A 14,659-nucleotide genomic window follows, 5' to 3' on the forward strand; every position below is an offset into this window, starting at 1 on the left:
AAATAAGAGGAGAGACAGATAGGTGATATACTGAATAGTGCACTGGCCCCGAAGTGAGGAGGAACTGAGTTCAAATGTGATCTCAGATACTTTATGCTTACCAGTTGTGAAACCCTGGATAAGTCACTTAACCCTGACCCTCCCCCCTACTCCCCAGGAAAGTGAATAAAAAAAAATGAGAGGAAGGACTTCAGACCATTGGATTAGTCATCTATGATGATTTTATAGAAAGCCAAGGAGAAAAATGACACAAGATGAAAAGGCTGTGATCTTTCTTGATTAAGGAGTACCTGTAAGGACAAGTCACTCATCTATCCAAATATGAAAATAAAGAATTGATTTTCTTGATATCTCTGCTAAGCTTGTTACTTCATGAAACAGTTCCAATCATTTATTGTTTCTGGAGTCCTTTGACATTCTGATTTTGTGCTTCAATTTTTTTCTCATTGCCCACTGATCTTTGTATAATTTTATTTATTCTGCTTTTTTTCTTTCATTGATATTCCAAATTCTTTGTGGCTTTGCATTATTGCAAGTTGTTCCTTGCAGGGTTTTGTTTGTAATGTCCAGGAAAGCTAATGATTTATGTGGATTTATTTTATATCCTGTTGCTTTGCTAAAATTAGCTGTTTAACCAGCTTTTTAGTTGAGTCTTTGGGATTTTTCAAGTATGTCTTCATATCATTATATCATAATTTCAGAGATAGTTTTGTCAGCTCATTTCTTGTCTTGATTCTTTCTATTTCTTTTTCTTTTATTTGTTATGGGTCAGAACTCTGACTTGAAACAAGGATTCTTACAAGGTGTTAAGTCAGTGGAATTGATAAAGACAATGGTTATTTAGTTTAGCTTGGTGTTTAATAGTTCTCTAGTTCAGTATAGGTACTTAGTACTTAATATAGTTCTACAAGATTCACACCTATGATAATGTAATAATTATAAGAGAGCATATAAACTGGGAGCCTCAACCAGAGACAGAGCCAGAGAAGACAAAGGACTAGAGGCAGGAGCTCAAGCCCTGAGACTCAAAGAAATTCATTTCCATCTTCATCATCTTCGTAGTGGCAGGCAGCTCCACTGAAACCAAGACTCCGGAAGACCTCTAAGAAAGCTAGTCTAGGCTCCAGGCAAGATTGTGAAGGAGATAATAAAGGATTTGGACTTTAATACTTGGCTATTCTTGTGGTGATTAATCTACTGAAAAGAAGGCTGCCCCAAAGACCTCCAGAAAACCAAACAAGAACATTATACTTATTGCTAGGATTTCTAATGCAATATTGAATGATATTGCTGACAGTGAGCATTCTTGTTTCACATCTGATCTTACTTAGCTTATCCTCTTTATAAATAATCCTTGCTAATGGTTTTAGGTAAATGCTTTTTATCAATTTAAGGAAAAATCTATTTAGAACAATACTTTTCAATGTTTTTTTCAAAGATAGAAATGAGTGTTGTACTTGATCAAAAACTTTTTTTGTACCTTGATATATGATTAAAAATTTTTATTATTGACATACAATTTTTAATTTATGTCAATAATACTCTTTGTTAAACCATGACTGCATGCCTGGTATAGATCCTGTTTGGTCAGAATATATAATCTTGCTAGCATATTGTTGTAATCTGTTAGCTAGTATTTTATTTAGTGTTTTTGTATTTATATTCATTATTGAAATTAGTCTATAATTTTCTTTTTCCACTTTTACTCTTCTTGGTTTAGATATCAATTATATGAATAATGTTTTGTAAAACTTTTGAATGGTATACATACTTGTCACTTGTTATCTATTTACTTTAAGAATATTTTTAAAAATCCTTATTTAATTATCTAATTTATTATTATCAACATCAATAATTGTTGCTGTTCTTTCTTTGGGCTGTTCATTTGGGGGTCTTTATGAAAAACCTAGTAGCTTCTCTCCTACATAACAAATGTTACTTGTCTTCTCTGGATTATTATATTTACTCTAGAGCTGGGATAGTGACTGATGATAGTAGTAATGGAGGCTTCCTTTCCTTGCTTGAACTCAGTCCCCAGGAACTGGGGTGCTCTTTCACCAATCCTCTTCCCATCAGTTTCCAGATAGCATCCTATGTTAACTTCATTACCTTTCTCTGGACAGCACTTTGTAACTTCCTGCTGTTATTAATTTGTCTTTTACAGAGTCTCCTTCTTGTTATTGATTTGGTTTTGGTTGTGGAAGGAGATGGTAGTAGAGGGGAACCATTTTCTTAGAATTTGAAAGCTCTATAATGTATCCCTTAAATTGAAAGGTAAGAGCAGATACTTGAGCATATTCAAGCAATACACAGCTGAGAAAAGCAATTTCTTTAAATCTTCCATCTTAATTTTTAAAGTTCTTACCTCCAGTCAGAATTAGCTCAGAGTCAAAATGTCATTTGTAATATTTATTTAAGCCGGCAAACCTAGGTTTGGAAGATTGGCAGCAAGATTTCAGAGACTCTCTTGAGTCAGGGGAGTGGGGATGATGGAAGCCTATAAAAACCAAAACACAGTAGGAAGAAGGCGAGCAGACAGGCAAGACCAAGGAATTGAATGTTGCTATCAGCTATTGCCCCTTGAAAGACTTTTAGGGGTATGTTGCTTCTTAGGGGGGCAGGTTGTCTGGACCATAAAGGGGACTCTTCTGAAGCAAAATAGGAGGTTAGTGCAGCATCTTCTGGACGAAAAACACTACTATTTCTGCAGTCTACTTCATCCTATTGATGAGGTGGTTCTAAGAATCATTGGGCTTCTACAAGGTCTTCAAAGAGGTCTTAGAGTCCAGTCATGGTTGCTATTGTCCAATTGGGTCTGATTTTTCACCACCTAATTTGGGGTTTTCTTGGCAAAGATTCTGTAATGGTTTGCCATTTCTTTCTCCAGTTCATTTTACAGATGAGGAAATTGAGGCAAACCAGGTTAAGTGAGTTGCCCAGGATCACAGAGCTAGTAAATGTCTGAGATAGCATTTGAACTGAGGAAGATGAATCTTCCTAACTCCATAGCCCTTGCTGTATGCACTATGGTGCTATTTAGTTGCCCCACAGAATGCTTACTTTGGACAAATGAAGCCAGTCTGATGAGAAGAGAAAGAGAGAGAGAGAGAGAGAGAGAGAGAGAGAGAGAGAGAGAGAGAGAGAGAGAGATTGATTGAGATTCCTGACTGGAGCAGGGGGCTGGGATGCTGCTGCTTTTGTTAAGGCTTTGACAGTGAATCGAAGGTATTTACTCTACAACTCAGAGAGGTGGAATCATTGATCCAGAGAGGGAGCATTTATATTCACTGAAAGTGTCCAGTGCTTTATGCTATTTTCTTGTTGTCTAGGTTCCCAGACCTAATCGCATAAATGAGAACAGGAGGCCTGTGTCTGTGTTTTGTTTTTGCCTAATGGCCATTTTCCTTGACATCATCTTCAAATCTTCTGACCTTTTACTGCTAATTATATTATTTCCTGCATGGATGATCATAGCAACCTTCTTATAACCAGACTATAGGATCTGCAGATAAAGTATTGATGGATTTTCCTTTTTAGGTCTGATGAAAACTCTTCAAACATTTTATGCACATATATTACCCCTTATCCAGACTACTGCAATAATAATAACAATAACTTACATTTTTACAAGGTTTATAAAATGCTTTCAATAAATAGTCTTCTAACTTCCTGCCCCCAGCCACTTTGCCCTCAAATCTATCCCTCTCTGACTGTTAACAGATTCCTCTTCTGTATGCACAGGTCTCTAACAACATCATCTCAGATGTTCTGCTTGAAGAAGGGGAAATCACACACACACATACATGACCCCCCACACAAAGAGAAACAACTAGTCTAGAAAAATAGATCTAGAGGAAGACCCTGCTGGAAAAGACACAATTTTGAAGGTATTGAGAGATTGATTTTCAAGTTATGAAAAGGAAAGGAAAATGTGTGTGAGAAACTTGAACTGTATTATTACTACCTTCCTTTCCCCTTCTCCTGCCAATGATACAGAGAACATGAGTAATTCCTGATCCATATGCCTACTTTTACACACACATACATACACATGCTTTCCATAAGAAGGATTTACATGAGCATTTACATAAACATCTTGGTGAAAATATTAAACTTTTGTAAATGATTTTATACAACAAACTCCATTTTACCATCCGTCAATCAACAAGCATTTATTAAGCATCTACTAGGTACCAGACACTGTGCCATATGTTGGGAATACAAAGAAAGAAATGAGTGAGATCTTCTCTTCAAGATAGCCATACATTCTATTTGGGGAGACTATACACACACACACACACACACACATATAAACACATATATACATACATACCTACATATATATTTATGATTCATGCAAAGGAGACATGCAATTGGCTGAAAGATGTAGAGAATGTAAAATGCCATTGTGCTTATTGTTTGTTGGCTAACAGAGTATTTGATTTGATAGAGCAAAATACCCACCATGAGACTCCTCCAAAGAGAGGTCTCCTGAGGATACACAAATGTTATATATGATCCCTTGAAAGTATAAATAACTTTATTCAATAAGTCTCTGACTGCAAATACCAAGAGAGGTATAAAAGAAGTACACTTGCCAAAGGAATTCTCTAGAGTCATGGAGAAAATCCACCACAGAATCTAAGTTAAAGAGAGATTCTTTATATATGATAAGGTTCTCAAAGTGGTCTAGCTTGTTGATTTTTGTACTGAATACATCAAGCCCTATAATATTACAGAAATTCTGAATGAGCTCCATAATCACTCAAGAGTTTGGCCTATTCACACAGGGGAAAAAAAAAAAAACAAAGCAAACGAAAAACGGCTTTTTTCTACTTTGTAATAGTTTCTAGTCTCATGGATTTCTTTTGGGATCAGAATAGTGACTTGGATTGTCTTGGGAAACTGAAAGATGTTTTTAAGGATTCCAAGTTTGTCTCTAAAACAAAGAACTACCTTCTGAAAACTGCTTTTTTTTTTTTTTTTTTTTTTTTGGCTGATGTTGTATAGCTGTGAGACACAAAACCCCATACTTCCCCCCAATTGAGGTTTCAGGTCACTACAAAGGTGAGTGTGAGCAGATAGCAACATATTACAAATAAAGAATTGTGTAGGAGAAATCTTGTAGAGAATGTCATTCAAGAAACTTGTGATTTAGAAAAAGAAAAAAATCTGGTCAATGTCAAGAATCAGCCGTGACAGTCTATGTCCTGCACTGGTATCCTTATAATGGAAAGACTATGAGGAAAGTTCCTAGTATGTTGGAGTTGTCCCCCGAGAGTGAAGTTATGGGAATACATGGAAAGGGCTTGGATAGGATGGCCTGTCGGGGATGAATTTAATCTTTATCATGGGAGGAAATAGCCACATTGAAATGTGATCCCTGATCTTTTCTTTTGGACTGATATACATGCCTATCTGATTAGATCTCTCCTCAAAATCCTGGAATCTGTTAGGAAAGTATAATTCCTTAGCCTATTTTTCAATAATTTCTACACTCAGGCTCCAACCATTCTTTCCAACCTTAACCCATTCTCTTTCTGTATCTCTGTCTTTGTCTCTCTGTCTGTCTGCGTTTGTTTCTCTGTGTCTTTCTGTCTCTGTCTGTTTCTTTTCCCCTCTTCTCCCTTCTTTCCCCCTCTTCTTTTTCTTTCTCTCCATTTTCTTCCTTTCCTTTCCCCCCTTCACATACTCTATGCTCTAGGCAACATGAATGACTTCCTTTCCTCCAAATGCTTTTTATTTCCATTTCATTGCCTGTATTGTTTCCAATGTCTGCAGTCTTTCTTACTGACCCTCCCAATCCAATCCTTTCCATTTTTCAATTTTCAAATCAAATGTAACTTCCTTCATAAGCCATACCCTTCCTTTCCCTATGCATCTAAAAGAGCTTTTCCTCTCATTTATCTCTTGAGACTTTATATTACTCTGATGAAATTATATTCAAATTCTAGGTTATGTATATCTGGGCATGTCTCCCTCCTTGATATGTTCTCCTTGGCACAGGAATTAGATGGCACAGTGAATAAAGCACTGGAATGGGGAGTCAAGAAGACTTGAATTTAAATATGGCCTTAGACTCTTCCAACCTGTGTGATCCTGGACAAATTGTTTTTATCTCTCTCAACATCTTCATCAGTAAAATGGGGGCAAAAATAATATCTACCTACCAGAGTTAGTGTGAGGACCAAATGAGATAATATGTAAAATACCTTTTAAGCCATAAAGTGATATATAAGTGTTAGGGGAAGGGAGCAAGCATTAATTAAACACTTGTTATTTGCTAGGCACTGAGTTAAGTACTTTACAAATATGATCTCATTTGTTATCCGTAACAGTCTTGCAAGGTAGGGAGGTTATTATTATTCTCATTTTTACAATTGAGGAAACTGAGGTGATAGAAGTTAAATGGTTCACTGAAAGCCACATAGCTGGCACATGCCTGAGATTGAGTTTAAACTCAGATCCAGAAGTGGGAATTAGAGAATTAGAAATCAGCTAGAATGAACGTTACCTCGAGTTCCCAAAGGCTTTCCCAATACCACATTTATTCCAGTAGGTCCCAATATGATGTAAAGGCTAATGATGGTGTAGCAAGTCTCTGCTGCCTGAGGACCTGGCTGGCTAAACTGGCAGAGGCTCGTCTTTGGAAAGTGATGAGTTTTCTGGCCAAGGCAACTCCCAGTCACAGCCCAGGAAGATTGAGAAGGGTCACATGTGTATCAGTGGAGGGAGAACATCAGTGAAATAATAGAACATTGGAGATGAAGCATTACACATCTTCTCTCCTCCTATTAGATTGTAAGCTTCATTAGACAGAAATGGTCTAATTTATCTTCCCATTTTCCTCGACAGTGTGATATATTCAAGGGACAGCTTGTCATAGTGGAAAGAGAGCTGACTTTGGAGTTGAGATGACCTCATTTCTGATATATTCTGATTGTATCACCCTTCACAAGTCAGTCAATTAACAATTATTAAGTGTCTACAATGTGCCAAGCATTAAACTAAATGCTGGAAATATAAATGTGGAAAAAAAAAGAAAGACATCATACTGGAAATGCAAATATAAAAAATATATAGTCTTTATCCTTAAAGAATTTATAATCCAATGGTAGAAGACATAAAAGGAAGCTGGAAAACTGGGGATGAGGAAAGGGAAGGAGGAAAAGACCTGGGTGCAGTGGCCATGATGGAGAATTCTAGAAAAATGTAGTGGGTGAGAAATGAAGAAATGGCTGAACTTAAATGGATTTTCTGGGAGGAGCTCATTATTTTCCACCTGCTAATCAGAAGAAGAAACGGGCCCAAGGTGCTAAAGATTCTGAAGAGGTGTGAGTTCCAGGGCTGACATGATCCAACAGGATGAAGAGATATTTGGTACATGATGGAGGAGTGGATGGAAAATGAAGGGATTGCTGGTCTGGACATTTTGGGAGGAGTTCTACACTCATGAATCCTCTCTGCTTTCTAAGACTTGAAACAGCATAATAGGTGATACTGTACACTGGAAGAGGGAGTTTTCTCACTGAGGAATTTCCTACGTCAATGAATTAATAGACTTGTATCAAATAAAAAAAATTCCTTATTTAGCACACTGTATTACAAATAGTAGTAGGTTTTTCATAAATTTTTGGTGAACAAAAAACATTCACATCTATTCAGTCAGCAATGAATGACTTAAAAAAAAACTATACCAAACATTTTCAAGTTTTAAGAACATTGTATTCCCATGGAGTACGCTATAGAAGCTGTTAAGACTAGAAACCCAGGTTGTGGCAGAAGTCATGTTGCAGCCAGAGGGAAGCAAAACCTAGGAAATGAAGTCTAAAAAAATTTTGAATTATAAAGAAAGTAATTCTTTCCCACATATGATCATCAAATCTCCATACCCAAGAGGAATAGAGAGCTCTTTGCATATTGGGCCAACATTTGCTGGGTCCTTGAGCACACTGGAGGAATGGATGGCATTTAGCAATTTCATTAACCTTTCAGAGTAAGTCACTTTCCACCTGGAAACATCTGCTCTGAGCAATGCCTTGAATTTACTCATGGGCCTCTAGAGAATGATAGGAAAATAAACTCTCTCTCTGCCCAGTGTTGGCTTGCCAGGTCCATTAAATAGTCCCCTTTAAGTTGGCACTGTCTCCTCCAAGAGCATCTTTGGGGCCCGAGTGTTCTGGATTGCTGCCAGAGTCAGAAAGATTGGAACTATGTCCTACAAATTGTAGTTTGGAAATTGCAACACAAGTCAAATGTATGCTACTCAATTTCTATTATTTCCTCCCTGCTTTTATCTTCCCAGATTGGAGTCCTGCTCATTTTTTATTCTGTTCTCATATAACTGTCCAACTCTGCCCAAGGCTGGGTACCAAACTCATCATCTCTCTCCCATCCTCCCGAACCTGTAGTCCTTAATTTTTTTTTTAGATTCAATTCTGTTAATGGTATTACTTTGTCATCCAAATTCAAAACTGCACTATGGTCATAGAAGGCCTCTGAGATCCATTGCCAATCTAAGACTAGGATATTATGACCTGGGACTCTCTTGTCTTTTTTACTTCAATTTTACCAGTTATTGAGTCCCATTCACTCTACCTCCACAAATACTGTTTCATTTTCTACACTCTCATAGCTAATCACCATGGTTCAGGCCCTCATTAGATATCACATTGATTAGTGGATTAGTACCCATTTAAAAAAATCCCCAGTGTCTTTCTTGTACAATCCATCTCTTAGAGAATCACAGAATTATCTAAACTTAGGGCTGAAGGTGACATCAAAGGCTTAATCTAACCCATATCAGAACAGAGTAGCTCTATAGATCTACATCTATGGCAAGTGGAGGTCATTTAACCTTCTCCAAAGTTTGGGGAACTCACTCTCAAGACAGTCCATTTTACTTTTACGTAGTTCTAATCATTTGGAAGCTTTTTTCTTATACCGAGAAGAAATCCAATTCCCTGTTATTTGTACTATAGTATCAAAGGATTTAGAGGTAGAAAACATCTTTAGAGATCACTCTTTCATGATATATGAGGAAGCAGAAATGAAGTGATTTGGTCAAAGTTGTACAGATTTTAAGAATTATATCTGGGATTTGAATCCAAACTCTTCTCATTACACCTCTTTTATGGATCCTAGTTCTGCCTTCTGGATTCAAGCAAAACAAGTCTAATCACCTTTCCACATACAGACTTGATATACTTGATTATTCTTAATCTAGTTTAATGTTTTAAGATTCTGTGATTTTGTCTCTGTGGATAATCCTAATATTCACATCAATTGCCACCCCTCTAAGATTTCATAGATGGTCTTTGCAAGTTCCCATGACTGAAATATTCATTTACAAAGTCGTGATGAATCTCCACAAATTTAACCAGGCTGGTCTTCAGACAATAGAGTCTGTGACTGATAACATGCCTTAATTCTTTTTAGCTTGGTAAGAACGGCTTTTGTAATCTATTGGTATATCCTTTAAGATATACCTTATAATCCTTATATACTTTATAATTTGATAAGATTTAAGATAAGTTCAGGGTCACTTCCATGCCACAACGAGAAACAAGAATAAGACTTTAATAGACAGATCTTATGTCCTCACCTCATTTTTTTCTCCTGTAGGCTGTCACACATCTCTAGTTTCTTCAGCAGACCCTCTCATGCCATGGATTCTCAGTCCCTTCACCACACTGACGCTTGACTATATACAGTTCCAGTCTGTCCCTGTCCTTCTTAAAATTTGTTTTTGCTACTTTGATTTTTTGACCAAAGAAAATCTCTTCCGTATTCGTTCATCTCAAAGCTCTTGTAAGATGTTATCATTGTACCTCAGGATGGTACTGTGCATGAGATTTCTGAATAGCCTCTTCCAGCTCAGTCACTAGGAGACAGTGTGGTACAGTAGAAAGAGCATTGCATTCAAATCCTAGACCAAATGACTTGCCTCTGTTTCTCCATCCATAAAATAGGGATAATGAAATTTGTCCAATACAAGTCACAAAACTGTTTTGAGGATCAAATAAGATTATGCTTGTAAAACGTTCGAACCTTTGAAGTGCTATGTTGCTGAAAAGAGTGACGATGGGGTGGTGAACATACCTGCTATGCCTGGTATTGCAGTCCCCAAGAGAAAGAGCCTGGGTAGATCACTTTGAGAAAGAATGTTAGGGCTCAAATAATATAAATGTCCTGCTCCCTGATTGGGGCATGTATAGATATTCTTTAATTGGTTCTGGTTTGCTAACTATATGCTGAAGAGATGGATTATTGATTGGCTATGGAGCTAGAACCAGAGTGTATTCAAAAGCCTCCAAGTGGTCACAGCACATTTGGTCCTCATTCCCACCCAGGTGTGTCTGAGTAAAGAAGTAAGAACTGCTCATATTGGGAGACAGTTCAAACTTTTATCTCTCCACTAGGGCTTCTGCAGTATAGCCTGGGAGCCCATGGCCCTGCCATTGCTTCTGTCTCTCTTGTGCGTCTTCTTTCATGTTTTAGGTGAAAATGTGTTGAAGATAACTATGATCTTGTGAGCTTTGAAAGGTCAGAAGAGGGAGCTGTTTGAATCTGAGAGCCAGCATCTATGCCAGGATTTGCTGGAAACCAGAAAATGAGGAACACAGTCCCAAGCAATCTGCTTGACCCAGCCCCAGAAGTAGCAGAATTGTAGGCTCATTCATTTATTGATTATGTTGGCTATGTTGCATTTAGAAGTGATTTGGTGGTAGAAATTGAATTGTGTTTGAGTCCATTGTCTCTAGGGACTGAGGTAGATTTGGGGAGAATATGCTGCAATTGTTTGGGGAAAAGTGATATATGAAATGATGTCTCTGCTATGCCTTTGTCCATTTATTAGTGTACCCTTGGAAAAGCTTTTGTTGTTACTGAGCCATTTTACTTGTGTCTGACTCTTTGTGACACCATTTTGGTTTTTTTTTGGCAAATATGTTGGAATGATTTGCCATTTCCTTTTCCAGTTAATTTTTAGATCAGGAAACCGAGGCAAATAGGATGAAGTGACTTGTCCAGGGTTCAGGGTTACTTGTCCAGCTAATAAGTGTCTGGGTTCAATACTCCTAACTACTGAGAATAACAGCCAATTTATGTCAAATGGTTAAATGGACATGGGGCACTAATCACTGAAAGTTAACAATGGGGAGAACACAATGGAATAGTGTTAGAGAAAGACACATCCAAATCCCTTAAGAATTTCCCTAGTGGAGAGATGCAGGCAACCTTGTCCTGAGAGAAGAGTTTTGAGTATTTTTCCAGCTAAAAAACTCTTAAATATTTTTAATCATCTCAGATCACTGTTGTAGTATCAAGAACATATTATCAGAGAAGTTCATATATGAATTTAAAGATCCAAGAATTTAAATAATTTTCATAGAATCAATGATCTAAAGTTGGGAAGGACCTCAGAGATCAGATGAGGAAACTGAGGCACAGACTGGTAAAGGGACTAGCCAATATTATACTGTTGTATATGTATCAGAAGGATTAAAAATAATTCTCTATATTCTGGTCATATTTAAAGTTCTCCAGATGTTTAATTCATTTCTTTGCCAAACTGTTCAGCAAGGCTATTTGAGGTTGGATAGTGGGAAACTCTGATACAGCTATTTGGTGACTCTGGGACAACTTAATTTTGCCTCTTTGTGGCTTGGCTGACAGTCTCACCCTGAGCTTGAGGTGACTAATTTCACATTAGAGACTTCGTTTTGGAACAGTAGTATCTCTGAGCTGTTTCTCTGAATAGTCTGAAAAGAGTCCTCAGATCTTGGTCACAGGAAGACCTCAGAATTTGTACAGCCATCTGCTATTTGGAGGAACTAATTAGAAGAAAAGTTTTGACTCTAGGAAGAGATGAATTTTTGAAGAAACTGATTTGAGGGAAAGATTGGCAGCTTTTAAGGGATGATTAGAGAAAAACTGTTCTTTCTTTACCATTCCCTGGACATTGACATCCATTGTCTGAGGTAGAAAGCCTTCAGAACTCAGGAAAAAGAACAGATCTGGAAAGGTTCTTCACACCCTAGACTTAGGGCTTCTGCTTTACTGGAAGAGCTTAACACATTGAATTGATGGTCTAGAAAAAGAACAGCCAGCAGAGAAGTAGCTCTAATCAGCTGGAAAAGGGAGGAGGTTTACCAATCAGCAGCACCAAATATGCTTAAGGAGGCAGATGGTGTCAAGTCTCATAATCCAGAATCATGAATTGCCCCAAACACATGTCATCTATACGTGTGCCTTCAAGCAATGGTTTTGTTTGTGTCCTGTTTCCCCATTGCATTGATGGAAGATTCCAGATTTGTGGATGGAATTTTATACTTTATTTTTAATTTGCATTTTATGAATAAATAATTCCAATGTCAACTTGGCTGATTTGTTAGATGTTAATTGCACTGATGGGGACTTGGGACTATAATTGTTAGTCATAGCAGTATCTTTATGTTGGGGTTACCCTTAGATGTTTGAGAGGGAGTTGTAGCAGTGTAGCCACTCTTATCAGGGACTTCTCTAGCCTGTCAACATGAGTGCAGGTTAAGTCCAGAGAGAAAAGAGAAGATGAGGGATCTTATACTGATACGTGATTGCTGAAAGTAACAAAATGAGTCATAGTTTACATTGTAATTCCCCTTATATTTCAGAAGAGGAAGTTGAAAAAAACTAAATGGCTTATTCAAGTAGAGGAGTTAAGTTAGTACCAAAGTACTTAAATCTGGTCTCTGCTATTTAATTTTTCCTATTTTACGATGAGGAAATTGAAGCTGAGTGAGGTCAACTGATTGTCACATAAGCTGTTTAGTTTCTGAGGAAGGATTTAAATTTATCTTCCTTACTCCAAGTCCTAACTCTTCACATCTTCCGGAAACTTTTCTTATGTTTTCCAAAAGCAGAAATGGGAAGAAAGGATCTCTGGATGTCCCTTTCAAGTAAACAAAGTGACTTACCTACATCCTCTTAAATCCCTTGCAAAGAGGTAATCCCTACACATATTCCCTGAATTGTTGGCTTTAACCTTTTTTACCCTAAAATGTGTGAACATTTTAGGAATGAAATATTGACATTGTACTCTCCCTAACTACAATTCATCTTCTCTCACAAAGAATGTGACTCCATTTCCCCCTACACTTTTAATGTTTCCTAAAATATGTGCCTTTGACCTAGTCTGTCTTGGATGTTCCCAATCTCACCCATTCTAACTTCCTCATCACTTCTGGTCAGAATAAAAAAAAAGATAGTGGATAGTGAATATGTTATTATATCCAGCTAGGGAATGTGAGACTTTTAACTGCAGTCATTATACCAATCATTCTGAAAGACATATGGTCCAGCTTGTGGTTTTCAAGTCATTGGATAGTGGCTTATCTGGTGATTTTTCTTGAGGTTTGGACTGGCTTCCTTTAACAGACATATTTAAAAAGGAAATTTGTTATCTTGGGTTTTTACAGGTCAAAAAAATTAGCACGAATTCCTGGAATTAGTTCCACACTGAGATTAGGTTATAATGATAGAAAATTTGGATTTCTATAACCTAACCTAATCATTTCTTGTTGGACTGTTCCTTTTCAAAAGCTAGTTTTTGGTTTTAATTAGAACTTGTCACCTTTACTAAATTACAGGGAATCTATATCAGTGTTTCTACTCTCTGGTAAACACTACCATGCTTCTGGTTTTTTGGCTCCTGGAGACTTTTGCATTTGTTTGACTCAGTGATGAGCAAAGCTGTTCAGATTGGGGTAGGAGTAAGGGGTGGGAGGGACAGAACTGCTGACAATGTTGTGGGACACAAACTTAAACATATGTTATTTCTGTTGCTCTCATAGTTGACCAGATAATTTAGCTTCTGGAAAAACTGGCTGAAAAAATGTTGTTATTTTCAATTCAAGGAAAGAAGAGCTAAGAAACTGTACCTCCCTTCAACCTTAAGCTACCTTTGATTTCAATGGGGCTTAAGACAATGTTGATTCTCAATGTGATATCCTTAGAGCTGGCTTTCTGCCTTTTTTTTTTTTTTTGAGGGGGGGATACTAAGCAAAATTTTATCAACAAATTTAAGATCTGTTGTAACTAGCAATTGGAAGCATCCAGGTAATTTGTAGTGTACATCTGCATTGCTCGCACAGAGCTGGATGAAATGATATCAACAAACCTAGTTCAAATGGTACCTCTTGGGAACATACAGTTTAGGGAGCTACCAACACAAATTATTGAGAACTAGAGGAAAACTGGTTTGGGAGAATGATTGGAATATTCTTTTTTTTTTTCCCTGAGGCAATTGGGGTTAAGTGACTTGTCCAGGATCACAAAGCTAGGAAGTGTTAGGTGTTTGAGACCAGATTTGAACTAGGTTCCTCCTGGCTTCAGGGCTGATTCTCTATCCACTGCACCACTTAGCTGCTCTAATTGGAATATTCTTGATGCTTTTTGAAGCATTTGCCACTGATGACCTCCTTCTTGCGAGCCCTTTTCTGCCCTCACTTTCTGTGATCCTATTCTCTCTCCATCCTTCCTGACTATTCCTTCTCAGATTCCTTTTGAACATTATCTTTAGTCTTTTCACTATGTGTGGCTTTATCCTGGACTCTCATTTTTCTCTACATTCTTTCCCTTCTAAGTTCAATTGTTGCCTGTATGCTGATGACTCCAGATC

This window comes from Antechinus flavipes, chromosome 6 (assembly GCF_016432865.1).
Source record: "Antechinus flavipes isolate AdamAnt ecotype Samford, QLD, Australia chromosome 6, AdamAnt_v2, whole genome shotgun sequence".
Classification (NCBI taxonomy): Eukaryota; Metazoa; Chordata; class Mammalia; order Dasyuromorphia; family Dasyuridae; genus Antechinus; species Antechinus flavipes.